This window comes from Arachis hypogaea, chromosome 3 (assembly GCF_003086295.3).
Source record: "Arachis hypogaea cultivar Tifrunner chromosome 3, arahy.Tifrunner.gnm2.J5K5, whole genome shotgun sequence".
In the NCBI taxonomy this organism is placed as follows: domain Eukaryota; kingdom Viridiplantae; phylum Streptophyta; class Magnoliopsida; order Fabales; family Fabaceae; genus Arachis; species Arachis hypogaea.
In genome coordinates, this window is record NC_092038.1 from 83,036,025 (window position 1) to 83,056,068 (window position 20,044).

Here is a 20,044-nt window from a genome sequence, read left to right on the forward strand (position 1 = left end):
TTTTGGTCTTCATAATTTCCCTGGTGAATTGATCTTGATCTTTGTGAGAGCTATCCTCTTTGGAGGGTCGAGTAGCTTTAGTTTTGAGATCAGCTTTGAGTTTCATAAGCTTATCTTCTAATTCTCGGCGCCGCCTTATCTCCCGATGTAGATCCTCTTATTTTTCGCGTTGATGTTGGGCTTTTTTCTCAAGTTGCTTTAATCTATTTTGAAGTGCTTCTATCACCCTTGGATTTGATGAATTTTTGTCTCCATTGGGTTCCGGAGTATCTTTAAGTATAGTATCCATGTTCTTGTGCGGCGTTCTATCTTCCAAACCTGAGTCGTGGTCGTTGTCATGGTTGTCCGCCATGGTGTTGGGATGACTTCCAGGTTCCCCGGCAACGGCGCCAATGTTCTGAGGGTTACCTTAAACTGTAGGTTGATCTCGGACGAGATCTTCTGTGTTGGTCGGAGCCGACGTGTCCGGCTGGTGTATAGCGGCCGGAACTGGTGTGTCCGACTTATAGGACTGAAAGTGCTACTGATCCTTTGTCCTTGGAGGGTGGGGGGTACCTGCAAGGGACTCTGATGCTTAAGTTAACAACGGTATTAAGCAGGTATTGAGTAGAATCAGAGTATGAGTTATACCTGGGTGCTCCAGTGTATTTATAATGGTGAGATGTGGCCTCCTATGGATAAGATAAGTTAGTTATCTTATCTTGTCTTCAAGTGAGGTCATCTTTATCTTTCAATGGAACCGCCCTTCTATTGTAGCCTTGGGCTGCCTTAGGATCTGGGGCGTGTTCCTCTATTTAGGCCCTTTGTTTGGGCTTTCTTGTGACTTGGCCGAGCTCTTTTGAGAAGAGGTCGGATTGTCCTGACCTGAAGAGGTCGGTCACTTTGTCTGTAGAACATCTCGGGTCGGACAACTCGACCCAGGATATGAACAGTGCCGTTGCCGAGGATTGGCTTAAATTTGACAGTGATTAAATTGATTCGAGAGCTAGATTAAGCAATTTAATTTCCCTATTATTTTAATTTCTTTTATTTAGCAATTTTTTAATTTTATTTTGAGCTCTATTTCATTCTTCTTTGATTATCCATAGTTTCACTCTCCTAACTGTTTGATCAATTGCACCACTTACACTAACAACTACTCTAACAATAGTAATTTCTTCATCCACTTTCTTTCTTACTTTTTGCCTTGACTGGTTGTATGACATGTAGGAGAAGCGGGGCTTCAACTTCTTTTGATTCTAAACCTGAGAGGACCCTCTTTAGATTAAGGAGGGAAGCAATAGGGAAGAGAGTTGTTGGTGCTGATGAAGAGGAAGAGTATTTTAAAACAAACATGGAGGAGAATATGGAGAATCATCATGAGGAAGAAGTTCATAACCATGCCAGGGGAGGCTCAGTCAATCATGATGGGCAAGAAAGGAGAGTCTTAGGCTCCTACATCAACCCAAATCCAGGGAATTGTGGTAACAGCATTCTAAAGCCAACAATTCATGCCAATAATTTTGAGTTGAAGCCTGGCGTTAGGATTTTTTCTAGTAAAGAATTTTATTAAAATAGTCGCGTTGTAGATATAGATTCTAAACCATCAGAAATCCCTTCGTGCAAATGTTTTGGTTGTCACAAGTAACAAACCCCTTAAAATTGATAACCGAGTCTTTAAACCTCGGGTCGTCTTCTCAAGGAATTGCAGGGAGGTATGTTCTTTTTATTGGTTATGAAAAAGTGTGTTTTGGGGTTGAGAGTGAGGAATGAATATGGCAAATAATTTAAAGGGCAATTAAAATAAATAAATACTGTAAAGCAAACCCTTTGGCAAGGTATGAGAAATTGGAAGTCCAAACTTAGTTATTCTTGTCAATAATAATGAAAGTTGAATCTTAATTCCACTTAGTTGACCTTTGCTAAAGCAAAGGAAAGTCAAGGGACTAATTAATTTGACCTTCGAATCCTATTTATTTCCTAAGAAAAGGTTGGGATTATTGAAGTTCAGTTCAATTAGCAAAGATAACAGTTATCAATTATGTTGAGCTAAGATAACTCCTGAGTTACTAATTTCTTAACCAAGACCAAAAAGATAAAAGTAAATTAATTCTACTGGAATGAAAATGTCTTTAGATTAGGAATAATCAATAACATAAATAAGAGAAAGCAATATTAACTGAAATACCTGAAATAACATTAATTCGAAAAAGTAATCTGTAACATAGAAGAATTCATAAACTAAATTGAAAAGCAAGTAATGAAAAAGGAATATTGAACCTGATAAAAAGATAATCCTCAAAGCAAATAAAATCCTAAATCTAAATCCTAATCCTAAAGAGAGAGGAGAGAACCTCTCTCCATCTAAACCTAAATCATGGAAAGTGACTAAAAATTGGAGATTCCTTGAATGGATGCATTCTCCCACTTCATAACCTCTGGTCTATGCATTCTGGACTTGGATTTGGGCCAAAAAGGGCTTCAGAATACGCTATGAATGCTTTCTGCAATTTTTGCTGCGTGGCCGCTATCACACGTCCGCGTGGGTCACGCGGTCGCGTCAATTGGAGCTTTCCTTGTCGCAAGGTCGCGTCAGTCACGCGGCCGCATCATAGGTGTTCTTAGTTAGGTGCGCGGCCGCGTCAGTCATGCGGCCGCGTCGCTGCTTCTTCGCGCTTGGCATGCGGCCGCGTCGTCTATGCGGTCGCGTCGCTGCCAGTTTCTTCAAAAACTTCGTTTTGTGCTTTCCTTCCATTTTTGTATGTTTCCTTTGCATCCTTTAAGTCATTCCTGCCTTAGAAGATCTGAAACTACTCAACACACAAATCACGGCATCGAATGATAATAAAGGGTAATTAAATTAATTAATTTTAAAGCATAGGAAACATGTTTTTCACATACATCACATAATAAGGAAGGAAAAATAAAACCATGCAATTAATATGAATAAGTGGGTGAAGAATTGAATAAATCACTCAAACTAAGCACAAAATATATCATAAAATATGGGTTTATCAACCTCCCCACACTTAAACAATAGCATGTCCTCATGCTAAATCCAAGGAGACCAAATAAATGAGTAGGGAAATGCAAGACTTATGCAATGCAACCTATGAATGTGAATGAAACTACATGCTAAAATGATTCTACCTACTTGGTGAAAAAGTAAATAAATATTTCAAGAATAAATATGAACTGGGTTTCACTAATTCAAATCACAAAATACAATACAAATAACTCGCAAGAAGAAGATAGCTCATGAAAGCAGGGAACATAGAATTAAGCGCTGAACCCTTACTGGTAGTGTATATCACTCTAACACTCAAGTGTCTAGGGTCAATTCTCTCAATTCTCTACTAATCTTGCTTTCTATAGCTTGCTCTTCATCTAACAATCAACAAAAATTCAATGCACCAATACACAAATCAAGAGGTCTTTTAAGGGTTGTAATGGGGTTAGGGTCAAGGTAGGATTGTATTTGACCAAGTGGACTAAAATCTGAATCCTTAATTAACATAAACTTTCCACCTAACTCAAGACAATTCATTTAATTAAAATACAAAATCCAACTTCCCATTAAATGTGTTTACTACATATTTATGCATTCCAAGTTTTGAGTGCAGCTTATATGCATTGATACCAACATTTACTCTGGGGCATTTTGTCCCCTTTTATTACTTGCTCCTTTTTTTTTATTCTTCTCAATGCATATGATTAAGGTTTTGAATGCATAAACATGTTCTTAACATTTTTCATATTTTCACACAAAGTCTAACATACTCAATTCCCAAACCAAACGTTTCCAAACCCACTTTTCCCCACACTTAATTCATGAGCATTCTCACTAGTCTAAGCTAATCAAGGATTCAAATTAGGGACATTACTGTTTTCCTATTAGAGTTAGTGATGAGCTAAAGTAAAGAACAAGGGGTAAAATAGGCTCAACATGGGTTTGCAAAGGATAATAAAAGGTAAGGCCATAAGGGTATGTAAGCTTAGTGAAACAAGGCCTCAATCATATAAGTGCATGCATACATTAAATAATGGAAATATAGAATTAAGCAAGACAAAGATCACAATTTTAGAGAGAGAAACACACACCAAAAATAAAATATTGGTTGATAAAATGCAACCAATCAAATAGGCTCAAAATCTCACTGATTTTGTGTGTTCGAGCTCTAAACTATGTTCCAAAATTAGATTTCTTCAAACAAGTTTTTCAAAAAGTTTTATTCAAATTAGTGAAATATTATAAAAATTTATTGAAAAAGAAAATATTACTTTAACCAAGTGGTAAAATATGCACAAAAAGAAACAAACATGCAAATGCAGCAATGAAAAACAAAAATTGGTGTTGAGAAAGGACTAACTAACCTGTAGAGATCGGTATCGACCTTCCCACACTTAAAGGTTGCACCGTCCTTGGAGCATGCTGAGATGTACAGGTGGGCGGGGGTTGTTCCAACTAATGCTTCACTCCAAAGATTGTGCAGATGGACTTGTCTTGTCTTCCCATGTAAACGTCTTCCGGTTTCCCTCCGGGTGGCCATCTTGGAAGAAAATAGGGAAGAAAAGTAACCCAGAAATAAAGATAAGAAAATAAATGAAGTATGGTTGGGTTAATGCCAAATGATAAGGGTCTCATTTACATGGAAGCTTCAACATGTACGTGAGAAAACAATAGAAGCCATGGCATGCCAGTGGTACAAAATGTACAACAATGGGGAAGAGAGTGGGTAACGAAAGACAATGTAAGTTCATGTTAATGCAAAAGGAATACAGGTATCATAAAAGATTGACATTGACAGAAAAATAGCATCACCCAACATTGTAAAACAAGTCACTAAAAATTATACCAGAGAAGATGCAACAGTTAAATAAGAAAATCAACACCAAAGGAAAAATATAAAAAATTAGAAAAGAAGAGAAAAATATGCACTAAATTAAAATGCAATGAATGAAATATGCAAATAAATAAAATGAAAGATAAGAAGAATGAGAAGGGAAAGAAGTGAGTAAGAGAGGAGGGAGGGAAAAATTAGGATTGGGGGAAGAAAAGATAAGATATTTGGCAAATTAGGATTGAGCTGTGCGGCGCAAGCGACGCGGCCGCGTGGAGCACGCGTTCGCGTGATTGCGCTTTAATTCAGTCGACGCGGTCGCGTCGGTCACACGGACACGTGACTCAGGTTATGCTACTTGCGCGAGGGCAGCTTCGCGCTCGCACAACTCTCTGTTCGAATTTGTATTTTTACCAAATTTGGGGTGACACGATCGCGTGGGGCGTGCGATCGCGTGAGTGGGCTTCAGAAAGGAATGACGCGGACGCGTTAGCGACGCGGTCGGGTGATAGGGATTGTCCGTCCAGCATCAATCCAGCACCACGCTCGCACAATAATTTGTTGTGCACCCTTTTTACGTCGAAAATCAGGGCACGCGGCCGCGTGGGGCACGTAGTCGCGTGGAAGGCCATTATGCCCATGTGACGCGGATGCGTCAGCGACGCGGTCGCGTGGGACGATTTGTGCCAATGGCACGCCTCCAGCCACGCTTCAGCGTGACTCTCAGTTCGTTTTTATTTTCTCCCCTCTCCTTTCGACGTGGATGCATCGCTGATGCGGTCGCATCGCGTGGCATTTTTTTTTTAATATACAGTATGCAGAATGCAAAATTATATGAATGTTATGAGTAATTCCAGGTTCAATGAAAAACTTGAAAACAAATAAAACTAAATAAAAATGAAAAAAGGAACGATCATACCATGGTGGGTTGTCTCCCACCTAGCACTTTTAGTTAAAGTCCTTAAGTTGGACAATTGAGGAGCTTCCTATTATGGCGGCTTGTGCTTGAACTCATCCAGAAATCTCCACCAATGTTTGGAGTTGCAGTAGCCTCCGGGGTTCCAAACTAGGCATGTGAAGCTTTTGAGCAGCTTCAAACAGATTTTCAGGCTCCCGGGGTGATGAATATCAGAATATATTCCAGGATCCCAAACTTTGGTTCCAAATCCGCTTTCGTTTTAATCTATTCTTTTCCATCCGGGCGGTTTGGAAATTAGATTCTCACCAAGATGACCAAACGTTTTCCGAGATCCATTCGATTGAGCATGATACCAATCCTTGTACTTCGAGTTGAAGCGTGGAACCTTATTGAACCTTGTGCACAAGCTCTGAGTATGAGCCATTTCCCTCTTACTCTTAAAGCCGTAGAGAGCTCTAAGCTGGCCATCTGTTTCAAGTAAACCGTATTCAAGTGGAAAAATAAAGATAAGAGTCAAGGATTTTACCCACTTGAAGTCGGTGTTGGTTGGTAGTGGCCTTGGGATCAGTGTTGTTAGTGGTTCTGCAAGCTCTACTCCCTTGTGGTCTTTAGTGAATTCCTCCACTTCCTTGCAAACCTTTTCCATTCCAGCCATGTATTGGTCAAAGTCTTCCATATCTTCCCCATCACTTAGGGAAGATTCTTCTATCTCAAAGAATTCACTTGCAGGAGCAAGTTCATCACTAGGGGGACTTGACTGGTGACTATCATCATCAAGGAAACATGCGTCTTGAGTTACTCCGTCCAGTTCTTCATAAGATATCTGCATTGGAGGCTGTACAACCTCCTCTTTTGCGTCAATTGTAACATCCTTGATGGGGTCTTCCATGACTCTGTATTTCCTAGGAGGTTCAGCATCTCCTAAATCATTAACCAACTTTTCTTCTTCTATAATGACAGCGTCCTCTACTTGTTCCAGTACGAAGTTATACTCTATGCTGTCCACTGGAGTCTCTAGTGTCTTCTTTGTGCTACGTTCTTCATTAGATTCTCCACATGAAGCCATGGGAGTCTGTTGAGTGTCTGAACGTCTGGAAGATAATTGATTTATTGCTTGCTCCAGTTGATGAAGGGTTGCATTGAACTGATTTACTGATTCCTCGAAGCGACCTTGTTATTTTTGGCTTGAAGGATATGGACATGGTGCGTAGGAGAGTGGTGGTTCTTGGGAGTAATTGGACTGGCGTTGGGGCGGATAAGGATCATATGGTGGCGAATGGTGAAAGGAAGCTTGTGAGTGTAGTGGTTCGAAATTATGTCGAGAGGATGGTCTCTGAGCAGATGGTGGGGCTTGTTGGTAGTTACTAGGCGGTCCACCAAATCTTTCAGCTGGGTATGCATTGTAGAATGGTCGTTGTCCATGATATCTTGGAGGGTGTTGTTGCCTAAAGGGTTGATTAGATCCTCTTGACTCCATCCATCCTTGATTGGTCTGACCTTGATGCATATTCCTGCTGTGGTTTCTATTTCCTTCAACAAAGTTAGAACCAAACTCAAAGCGAGAGGGGTGAGAATTCATAGTAGTTATCAGAAATAAGGGGGAATGGTGAAAGGAAGCTTGTGAGTGTGGTGGTTCGAAATTATGTAGGCGGTCCACCAAATCTTTCAGCTGGGTATGCATTGTAGAATGGTCATTGTCCATGATATCTTGGAGGGTGTTGTTGCCTAAAGGGTTGATTAGATCCTCTTGGCTCCATCCATCCTTGATTGGTCTGACCTTGATGCATATTCCTGCTGTGGTTTCTATTTCCTTCAACAAAGTTAGAACCAAACTCAAAGCGAGAGGGGTGAGAATTCATAGTAGTTATCAGAAATAAGGGGGAAAAAGGAGAAACAAATAAACAAGTAAAAAAAAATATATTTTTTTGAAAAATATTTACAATAACCAATAATAAGGCACACATTTGAAATTCCTCGGCAACGGCGCCATTTTTTACATTAGGATTTTTGCTATTAAAGAATTTTATAAAAATAGTCGCGTTGTAGATATAGATTCTAAACCAACAGAAATCCCTTCGTGCAAATATTTTGGTTGAAACAAGTAACAAACCCCTTAAAATTGATAACCGAGTATTTAAACCTCGGGTAGTCTTCTCAAGGAATTGCAGGGAGGTATGTTCTTATTATTGGTTATGAAAAAGTGTGTTTTGGGGTTGAGAGTGAGGAATGAATATGGAAAATAATTTAAATGGCAATTAAAATAAATAAATACGTTAAAGCAAACCCTTTGGCAAGGTATGAGAAATTGGAAGTCCAGACTTAGTTATTCTTGTCAATAATAATGAAAGTTGAATCTTAATTCCACTTAGTTGACCTTGGCTCAAGCAAAGGAAAGTCAAGGGACTCATTAATTTGACCTTCGAATCCTATTTATTTCCTAAGAAAAGGTTGGGATTATTGAAGTTCAGTTCAATTAGCAAAGATAACAGTTATCAATTTTGTTGAGCTAAGATAGCTCCTGAGTTACTGATTTCTTAACCAAGACCAAAAAGAGAAAAGTAAATTAATTCTACTGGAATGAAAATGTCTTCAGATTGGGAATAATCAATAACATAAATAAGAGAAAGCAATATTAACTGAAATACCTCAAATAACATTAATTCGAAAGAGTAATCTATAACATAGAAGAATTCATAAACTAAATTGAAAAGCAAGTAATGAAAAAGGAATATTGAACCTGATAAAAAGATAATCCTCAAAGCAAATAAAATCCTAAATCTAAATCCTAATCCTAAAGAGAGAGGAGAGAACCTCTCTCCATCTAAACCTAAATCATGGAAAGTGACTAAAAATTGGAGATTCCTTGAATGGATGCATTCTCCCACTTCATAACCTCTGGTCTATGCCTTCTGGACATGGATTTGGGCCAAAAAGGGCTTCAGAATTCGCTATGAACGCTTTCTGCAATTTCTGGTGCGTGGCCTCTGTCACGCGTCCGTGTGGCTCACGCGTCCGCTTGGGTCACGCGGTCGCGTCAATTGGAGCTTTCCTTGTCGCGCGGTCGCGCCAGTCACGCGGCCGCGTCATAGGTGTTCTTCTTTAGGTGCACGACCGCGTCAGTCATGAGGCGCGTCGTCCATGCGGTCGCGTCGCTGCCAGTTTCTTCAAAAACTCCGTTTTGAGCTTTCCTTCCATTTTATTATGTTTCCTTTGCATTCTTTAAGTCATTCCTGCCTTAGAAGATCTGAAACTACTCAACACATATATCACGGCATCGAATGATAATAAAGGGTAATTAAATTAATTAATTTTAAAGCATAGGAAACATATTTTTCACATACATCACATAATAAGGAAGGAAAAGTAAAACCATGCAATTAATATGAATAAGTGGGTGAATAATTGAATAAATCACTCAAACTAAGCACAAAATATATCGTAAGATATGGGTTTATCAAAGCGTCAGCTCATTACACTTGTTCAGAATAATTGCTCATATGGAGGAAGTGCCCAAGAAGATCCTAATCAACGTCTCAGCACATTCTTGAAGATATGTGATATTGTAAAGTCCAACGGGGTACACCTTGACATCTATAAACTACTATTGTTCCCTTTCTCACTCAGAGATAAGGTAGCAACGTGGTTGGAATGATTTCCCAAGGATAGCCTAACTACGTGGGAGGAGGTAACATCTTAGCATATTCTTAAAGATATGTGATATTGTAAAGTCCAACGGCGTACACCCTGTCGTCTATAAACTACTCTTGTTCCCTTTCTCACTCAGAGATAAGGCAGCAAAGTGGATGGAATCATTTCCCAAGGATAGCCTAACTACATGGGAGGAGGTCTGAAAGGATTCCTTGCAAGATTTTACCTTCCACAAAGAATTAATAGGCTGAGAGCTGAGGTGCAAACTTTCAGACAACAAGATGGAGAAACACTCTATGAGGCCTGGGAGAGATTTAAATATCTGACAAGAATATGCCCACCAGAAATGTTCAATGAGTAGGTACAACTACATATCTTTTATGAGGGACTATCCTATGAAGCAAAGAAGGCAGTGGATCATTCTTTAGAAGGCTCACTTAACAAAAAGAAAACCATTGAATAGGCCATAGATGTCATTGAGATTGTAGCTGAAAATGAGTATTTCTATGCCTCAGAAAGGACTTAGAAGAAGGGAGTGCTAGAACTCAACTCTGTAGATGCTTTGTTAGCTCAAAATAAGGCAATTGCAGCTCAAATAGCAACCTTAACCAAGAGGATGGAGGCCAACCAAGCTTCAGTCATTCAGGACCAAACTCCTCAACAAGAAGGTAATGCATCAGAATCTGAAGGTGACTGGGAACAAGCTAATTATGTGCACAATTCATCCAGAACACCATATGACCCACACTCTAACTGTCATCCCAAATTTCAGGGGCAGTCTCCTCCCTCATGGACAGACAAGCACAAACTGACAGAAGGATAAGTGCTAATCAAGAGGAATACAGGTCAAATCTGAAAAATCAAGGTGCAGCAATCTTAAAATTGGAAGCACAAGTGGGGATTTTATCCAAGCAAATCCCACTTTCCATACACACATTTCCTAGCGATACCATGGCTAACCCAAGAGGGGAATGCAAAACCATAACTCTAAGAAGTGGGAAGGTTGTAGAGGAAGGAGCCCCAAACAAAGATAATCATGAAGAGGTTGCACCAAAATATAGGAGCGAGGATGAAGGGGAGATTCTAGCTACACCTCTACCAAAACAAGTTTTGAAGCCCTATGTGCTAAAGGCACCATACCCGCAAAGACTGAGAAAAGATGGGAAGGATGACCAGTTCTTCAAGTTCCTAGATATCTTTAAGAGGCTTCAAATCAACATACCATTTACTGAGGCATTAGAAAAAATGCCACTCTATGCCAAGTTCTTGAAGTAGCTTATAACCAAAAAGAGGAACTGGGAGGCAAAAGACCCTATAGTGTTGACTGAGGAGTGTAGCGCCATCATACAGAAGAAGTTACCTCAAAAGCTGAAAAACCCAGGGAGTTTTCAAATCCCCTGCATCATAGGGGACATCACTATTGAGAAAGCTTTGTGTGATTTGGGAGCTAGCATAAATCTTATGTCCCTAACCATGATGAGAAGGATGAAGATTGAGGGAGCCAAACCAACAAGAATGGCACTCCAATTGGCTGACAGAACATTTAAGTTTCCACATGGGGTGGTGGAAGACTTGCTATTGAAAGTAGGAGAATTCATCTTTCCTGCTGATTTTGTTGTGCTGGACATGGAAGAATAGGCCAACACGTCAATTATCCTAGGAAGACCATTTCTAGCTACTGTTGGAGCCATCATTGATGTGCAGAAAGGGGAACTAGTCTTGAGATTACATGAAGAGAAAATTGTCTTCAATGTCTTTAAAGCAATGAGTTACCCCAAGGAACCCATAGGAGAATGCATGCTAGTAGACTCCATGGAACATATAGTTCAAGAAGTCATGGGAGAAGAACAATGTGAAGAAAACATTAAGCTGGAGCAAGCACCAGATGGAAAACTGCCACAAGCAACCATGAGGAACTCAATCATGCCAACTACCACAGACAACAAAGATGCAGAGTCACCAAAACTAGAGCTGAAAGCTTTACCACCCAGCTTGAAGTATGCATATCTGGGTGCTAACAACACTTACCCAGTAATCATAAATTTAAGTCTGAGTAAGGAACAAGAAGAGGAACTTATCCAAGTGCTGAGACAACACAAGGATGCCATAAGATGGACACTTTCAGATTTAAAGGGGATCAGTCCTTCAATGTGCATACATAAAATCTTATTTGAAGAGGATGCCAAACCCTCAAGGTAGTAACAAAGGAGGCTGAACCCAACTATGAATGAAGTGGTTCAGAAAGAAGTGTTGAAATTGTGGCAAGCAAGGGTGATCTACCCTATCTCAGACAGCCCATGGGTAAGTCCGGTGCAAGTAGTTCCTAAGAAGGGAGGGATCACTGTTGTGGCAAATGAGAAGAAAGAACTGATACCCATAAGGACGGTGACCGGATGGCGTATGTGCATTGACTACCGGAAACTTAATGAAGCTACCTAGAAAGATCACTTTTCCCTACCCTTCATGGATCAAATGCTTGAAAGATTGGCAGGACATGAGTATTATTGTTTCCTGGATTGATATTCGGGCTACAACCAAATTGTTGTGGACCCCAAGGATCAGGAAATAACTTCATTTATTTGTCCATATGGTGTATTTGCTTATAGGAGAATGCCGTTTGGATTGTGCAATGCACCTGCAACATTTCAAAGGTGCATGCTCTCCATTTTTTCAGATATGATTGAGAAGTTCATAGAATTATTTATGGATAACTTCTCTGTGTTTGGAGACTCATATTCTGATTGCCTATACCATCTTTCTCTTGTGCTAAAAAGGTGTCAAGAAACCAACCTGGTTTTAAACTGGGAGAAGTACCATTTTATGGTGACTGAAGGGGTGGTTCTTGGTCACAAGATTTCAAAAGATGGCATAGAAGTAGACAGAGCAAAAGTGGAAGTAATTGAAAAATTACCTCCACCTTCCAATGTCAAAGCAATCAGAAGCTTTTTGGGACACGCTGGGTTCTATAGGAGGTTTATTAAAGATTTTTCAAAGATTGCAAAACCCCTTAGCAACCTACTTGTCTCAAATACTCCTTTTGTTTTTGATAGAGAACGCATGGTAGCCTTTGATGAACTCAAAAAGAAACTCTCCTCTACACCTATGATAGCACCACCAAACTGGGATCTTCCTTTTGAGCTAATGTGTGATGCATCTGATTTTGCTGTTGGTGCTGTCCTATGACAGAGGAAAGACAAGCTAGTACATGTTATTTACTATGCTAGCAAGGTCCTTAATGAGAATCAAAGGAAATATACCACCACAGAGAAAGAACTTTTAGCCATAGTTTTTGCTTTTGATAAGTTTAGATTATATCTTATTGGCTCAAAAGTAATTGTGTTTACTGATCATCCAGAACTCAAATACTTGCTTACCAAACAAGAATCCAAGCCCAGACAAATAAGGTGGATCTTGATGCTCCAAGAATTTGATATTTAGATTAAAGATAGGAGTGGAGCAGAGAACAAGGTAGCTGACCACCTCTCAAGGATCCCACAAGAAGAAGAGATGCAGCAAATGGCAGTAAATGAAAGATTTACTGATGAACAATTGATGATGATTTAAGTAGCTCCTTTGTTTGCGGACATAGCCAATTTCAATGCTATTGGGGAGCTACCAATTAACATCAATAAGCACATGAAGAGGAAACTAATCAAGGATGCCAAACACTACATCTGGGATGACCCCTATTTGTTCAAAAAGTGTACAGATGGTGTCCAAAGAAGGTGTATATCCCATGAAGAAGGGCAGGAAGTATTATGGCAGTGCCATGGATCAGCATATCAAGGTTACTTCAGTGGAGAAAGGACGGCAGCAAAAGTGCTCCAATCCGGATTTTACTGGTCAACAGTGTTTATGGATGCCAAGGAAATGGTGTCAAGGTGTGATGAATGTAAAAGAGCTAAAAATCTAACCAAGAGGAATGAGATGCCATAGCAATACATACTAGAGCTGGAACTATTTGATGTTTGGGGAATAGATTTCATGGGACCCTTCCTAACCTCCTACTGAAACAGCTACATATTAGTGGCTGTTGATTATGTTTCAAGATGGGTAGAGGCCATAGCTACTGCAACAAATGACAACAAGGTTGTGATAAGCTTCTTGAGAAGGAATATCTTCAGCAGATTTGGAGTTCCCAAAGCTCTCATTAGTGATGGAGGGTCACACTTCTGCAATAAACAACTGGAAGCACTCCTTCTCAGATATGGTGTCAAACACAAAGTGGCAACTCTATACCACCCACAAACCAACGGGCAAGCCGAGATCTCCAACAGGGAGCTAAAACAAATCCTTGAAAAAACTATTGGAAGCTCAGTAAAGGACTGGTCTAGGAAGCTAGACGATGCTCTATGGGCCTACAGGACAGCCTTCAAGACCCCCTATTGGGATGTCACCATATCAACTAGTATTTGGCAAGGCTTGCCACTTGCTAGTTGAACTAGAGCATAGAGCCTTCTGGGCTCTAAAACTACTGAATTTTGATGAGCAAGTTGCTGGAGAAAAGAGATTGATGCAACTCAATGAACTGGAAGAGTTTAGAAATCAAGCATATGAGAATGAAAAAATCTACAAAGAGAACACAAAAAGGTGGCATGACCAAAAGATAGCAATAAGGGAGTTCACTGAAGGACAGAAGGTGTTACTCTACAACTCAAGACTCAAGTTCTTCCCTGGAAAACTTAAGTCTCGATGGTCAGGACCTTTCACCATACTCAAAGTGTTTCCCTATGGTCATGTGGAGCTCATGGAAGACAAGACTCAGAGAACTTTTTCTGTTAATGGCCATAGACTCAAACACTACTTGGGAGGCTCCTTGGAGGAGCAGAGAGTGAGCTACAAGCTCAGCTAAAGATAAAGGAATGTCAAGCTAATGACAATAAAGAAGCGCTAGTTGGGAGGCACCCCAACACTTTATCCTTTTTGATTTAATTGCTTTTCTTAGAAGTAGTTTAAATTCTATTGATAGTTTAATTTTTTGTAATTAGGATTAGTTGCAATCGTAGATTAGGAAGTTTGATATTTGCTTTGATAGTTAGATCCTTTTTACACTCGTTTATTTCTTTATATCTGGGGGGTTGCAACTTGATGAATGCATAACAAATGATGAGTGAATGGGCTGAGAACTAGCTAAAGTACTAAGTTTGGTGTGGCCTCTTACCCACTTAATCTAGGCTTACAAACAATTAATAGTTTGAGTTTGAAGAGTAAGCCCAGAGATTAAGTTTGGTGTGGCCACCACCAATGATCACAGAGCAGCCCAAGTCACCCAATTTGAAAGCACTTAATGGTTTGGGTAAGAACATGAACGTGATTTAATGAGTTCAGAGGAGTTGGAATCAAAAGAAAATGAAAAAATTGATGTTATTCCACTCTTATGAACACATTAAATACACAATGATGAAACCAATTTATTAAGATGCCAAAGAATTAAGTTTGGTGTCCCAAGGGACACCCATCGGTTGTAACCCAATTTATTCTTGATGAGAAGGAATGTGAAGGGGTTATTTTATCATCACTAATGGGTTCAGTTTCAATTTCGGCGGAGAAGATGGGGCCCACATGGTAAACAACTCACAAAACAAGGAAGTCAAAGTGTACTTGCACTTTGGAACTCGACACACGCAGAAGACTCTGTGAGAAAAGAGTTGGCGCCTCTTCCCACGGTAGGCGCCACTTCCCAAAGTAGGATAACATTTAATCTCTTTTATTTCCCACCTTCGAACCACATCACTCACCCGTTATAAAAGCTTCACTGCCCATCTCCCCTCCCACTTCGACAACCCCTACACCATTGACCTTCGCTTCTCTTTTCATCTTCCATCCCTTACTTTCTTCTTTTTCTTGATTGGGACAATCAAGTCCTAAGTTTGGTGTTGGAGCAAAATCTTGTTTTGCCTTCTCTTTCTTTCAACCCCCCCATTTTTTTCACACTCTCCCAACCTAATGGCACCACCAAAAAGCTCAATCTCAAAGAAAAGAAAAACCAAGAAACCAGCCTCTGGATCCTCAAGCTCTTTTAATACCTACAAGTTCCTCTCTGCATTCAACCAAAATCAATTTTATGGTTGGGTGAGTGAGAGGAAAATCATTCCAGAAGTTGGGTTTCAACTAGGGAGGAATGAGCACATTGAAATCAACATTGAGATTGAACAGAGGGGTTAGTCACATCTATGCAACCCACCAAGGAAAGTGGTAGAGAGTTTGGTGAGGGAGTTCTATGCCAACACAGTACCTCAACCAGGGCAACAATATGGCTACATTAGCTATGTGAGGGGGAAATCCATTGACTACAGCCCCTCTAGCATAGAAAGAATGCTAATGGTGAAGAGGACAAGCTCCACTCGGAGCTATGAAGAAAGAATGAAGCAGCAAGACCCTGGGTTTGAGGAGATTCTGAGTAAAATCTGTGTGATGAATGTGCATTGGATAAATGACAAGGATGGGATATCCAACCAATTGAGGAGAAGAGATTTGAGCCCCCAAACTAGAGGGTGGCTAAAATTTGCGAGGAGGTCCCTGATCCACACATCCAACACTTCAGAGGTGACCAAGGAGAGAGCTGTGCTCATTTACAGCATCATGAAAAGAGAAAACATCAACGTGGGGGAGATAATTGCCAACAACATCAACAAAGTGCTGAAAAACACCAGTGACAACACAAGGTTGGCTTTTCCCAACATTATACAAAGGCTATGTGATGAGGCTGGAGTTGAAAAGATCATTGACGAGGTGCTTGTGAAGCAAGACAAGTTCATAACTGCCAAAAAGATGGCCAAAGTGGTGGCTGTCCACCCACTCAACAGGGCTAGAGAACGAAGAGCTCATGCTCATGAACCACAACAACAACAAGAAGAGGGAGAGGCAGAAGAACAACCTCACTTCCTAGCACTTCAACCACCACCACACTACCAATATCAACAATTTCCAGAGGGATTCAATTGGGAGCGATTGCAAGGAGATGTACACCAAATAAAGGGAAACCTACACCACTTGAGGGAAGATGTCAATCAATTCAAGGAGGCTCAGCAACAACAATAGAACCAAGTCAACCAAAACACTCAACAACTCCAAGGGGGCTTTGAGAACCTCAAGGAACAGCAAGAGCAGATTAATTGGAGAGAGATGCAAGGCAGCTCAGGAATGATTATGGAACGACAACTACAACAAATAGGGAGCCTTGCTGAATTCTGACACCTTTATGAAGCAAGGACTATGGCAAGAGGGGAATATGATGGCTATGCACAAACAAAGTTGAGCTATATGTGCAATGCAGTGGCTAACATGAACCCCAATTACCCCACTTGTATGCAGAAATTGGAGGAACTCAACTCAAGACAAGAAGAAATAGCATACCAACACAAGGAGAATGTAAAATCCTATATGAGGAGGCTAGGATTCTGAAAGCCCAAGCCCAAGGATACCAAAGCTCAAGAAGGTTCCTCCAAGCCAAATGAAGGTGGCTCATCCCCTCTGATGAGCGGATAATTTATACGCTTTTTGGCATTGTTTTTAGGTAGTTTTTAGTAAGTTCAAGCTACTTTTAGGGATGTTTTCATTAGTTTTTATGTTAAATTCACATTTCTGGACTTTACTATGAGTTTGTGTGTTTTTCTGTGATTTCAGGTAATTTCTGGCTGAAATTGAGGGAATTGAGCAAAACTCTGATAGGAGGCTGACAAAGGACTGCTGATGCTGTTGGAATCTGACCTCCCTGCACTCGAAATAGATTTTCTGGAGCTACAGAACTCCAAATAGCGCGCTCTCAATGGCTTTGGAAAGTAGACATCCAGAGCTTTCCAGCAATATATAATAGTCTATACTTTATTCGGGAATTGACGACGTAAACTGGCGCTCAACGCCAGTTCGCGCCAGTTCCATGCTGCTGTCTGGAGTAAAACGCCAGAAACACGTCACGACCCGGAGTTGAACGCCCAAAACATGTTACAACTTGGCGTTCAACTCCAAAAAGTCTCAGCTCGTGGATAAATCAAGCTCAGCCCAGACACACACCAAGTGGGTCCCGGAAGTGGATTTATGCATCAATTACTTACTCATGTAAACCTTAGCAGCTAATTTATTATAAATAGGACTTTTTACTAGTGTATTAGACATCTTGGGACATTTAGTTCTCAGATCATGGAGGCTGGCCACTCGGCCATGCCTGGACCTTTCACTTATGTATTTTTAACAGTGGAGTTTCTACACACCATAGATTAAGGGTGTGGAGCTCTACTGTACCTCAAGTTTTAATACAATTACTACTGTTTCTATTCAATTCTCTTTATTCATATTCTAAGATATTCGTTGCACTTCAACTTGATGAATGTGATGATCCGTGACACTCATCATCATTCTCACCTATGAACGCGCGTGACTGACAACCACTTCCGTTCTACCTTAGGCCGGGCGCATATCTCTTGGATTCCTTAAACAGAATCTTCGTGATATAAGCTAGATTGATGGCGGCATTCATGAGAATCCGAAAAGTCTAAACCTTGTCTGTGGTATTCCGAGTAGGATTCTGGGATCGAATGACTGTGACGAGCTTCAAACTCCTGAAGGCTGGGCGTTAGTGACAGACGCAAAAGAATCAAGGGATTCTATTCCAACCTGATTGAGAACCGACAGATGATTAGCCGTGCTGTGACAGAGCATTTGGACCTTTTTCACTGAGAGGATGGGATGTAGCCATTGACAACGGTGATGCCCTACATATAGCTTGCCATGGAAAGGAGTAAGAAGGATTGAAGGAAGAAGTAGGAAAGTAGAAAAAGAAAGGGCACAGTATCTCCATACGCTTATCTGAAATTCCCACCATTAATTTACATAAGTACTTCTATCCTATTTTCATTATCTTTATTTTCTGTTTATTGTTTATTAATATTTGAAAATCTATAATCAATTATTATATGCCTGACTGAGATTTACAAGATGACCATAGCTTGCTTTATACCAACAATCTCTGTGGGATCGACCCTTACTCACGTAAGGTTTATTACTTGGACGACCCAGTACACTTGCTGGTTAGTTGAACGGAGTTGTGTCCACACATAGCAAAGAGCCATTATAATTATTCCATACAACAACAAAAAATACAACATTGATGATCACAATTTCGTCCACTACCCTCCCAAGAAGAAGGACAAAGGGAAGGGGCCAATGAACTAAAGATGAAGATGCTCAAGGTTGTTGAGTTCCATGGTTGACACTTTCCAATTTCTGAATTCTGTTTAAGCTTTTGCTTTATTTACTTCTTGAATAATCATGCTAGGATAGTTTATGTTTGATGATTAGTTTCAATTCCTGTTTGAAGTCTTTATGAGTTTTTTTTTTACAAGAAAGAAAATGCCATGTATTTAAAGTCTTCATTGCAACTTAAATAAAAGTAGAGCTTTGATGAGCGGATAATTTATACGCTTTTTGGCATTGTTTTCATATAGTTTTTAGTAAGTTTGAGCTACTTTTAGGGATGTTTTCATTAGTTTTTATGTTAAATTCACATTTCTGGACTTTACTATGAGTTTGTGTGCTTTTCTGTGATTTCAGGTAAATTCTGACTGAAATTGAGGGATTTGAGCAAAACTCTGAAGAAGGCTGACAAAAGGACTGCTGATGCTGTTGGAATCTGACCTCCCTGCACTCGAAATGGATTTTCTGGAGCTACAGAACTCCAATTGGCGCGCTCTCAACGGCGTTGGAAAGTAGACATCCAGGGCTTTCCAGCAATATATAATAGTCCATACTTTATTCGAAGAATGACGACGTAACTTGGCGTTGAACGCCAAGTTCATGCTGCTGTCTGGAGTTAAACGCCAGAAAAACGTCATGATCCGGAGTTGAACGCCCAAAACACGTCATAACTCAGAGTTCAACGCCAAGATATGCCTTAGCACGTGAATTCATCAAGCTCAGCCCAAGCACACACCAAGTGGGCCCCGGAAGTGGATTTATGCATCAATTACTTACTCATGTAAACCCTAGTAGCTAGTCTAGTATATATAGGACATTTATCTATTGTATTAGACATCCTGGATTGTATTTTGATCCTGTGATCACGTTAGAGAGGGCTGGCCATTCGGCCATGCCTGAACTCTTTGCTTATGTATTTTCAACGGTGGAGTTTCTGCACACCATAGATTAAGGGTGTGGAGCTCTGCTGTACCTCAAGTATTAATGCAATTCTATTATCTTTTATTCAATTCTCTCTTATTCTTATTCCAAGATATTCATTCGTACCCAAGAACATGATGAATGTGATGAGTCAGATTACCCTCATTATCATTCTCACTTATGAATGCGCGTGATTGACAACCATGTCCGTTCTACATGCAACAGAGCTTGAATGCGTATCTCTTAGATTCCCCAACAGAATCTTCGTGGTATAAGTTAGATAGTTGGCGGCATTCATCTGGATCCGGAAAGTCCAACCTTGTCTGTGGTGTTCCGAGTAGGATCCTGGGAGTCCGGAAAGTCCAACCTTGTCTGTGGTGTTCCGAGTAGGATTCCGATCATGAATGACCGTGACGTGCTTCAAACTTTAACCTGCTGGGCGTTGGTGACAGACGCAAAAGAGGGATTCTATTCCAGTAGGAGCGGGAACCAACCGGTGATTAGCCGTACTGTGACAGAGTGCGTTGCATAGTTTTCACTGCGA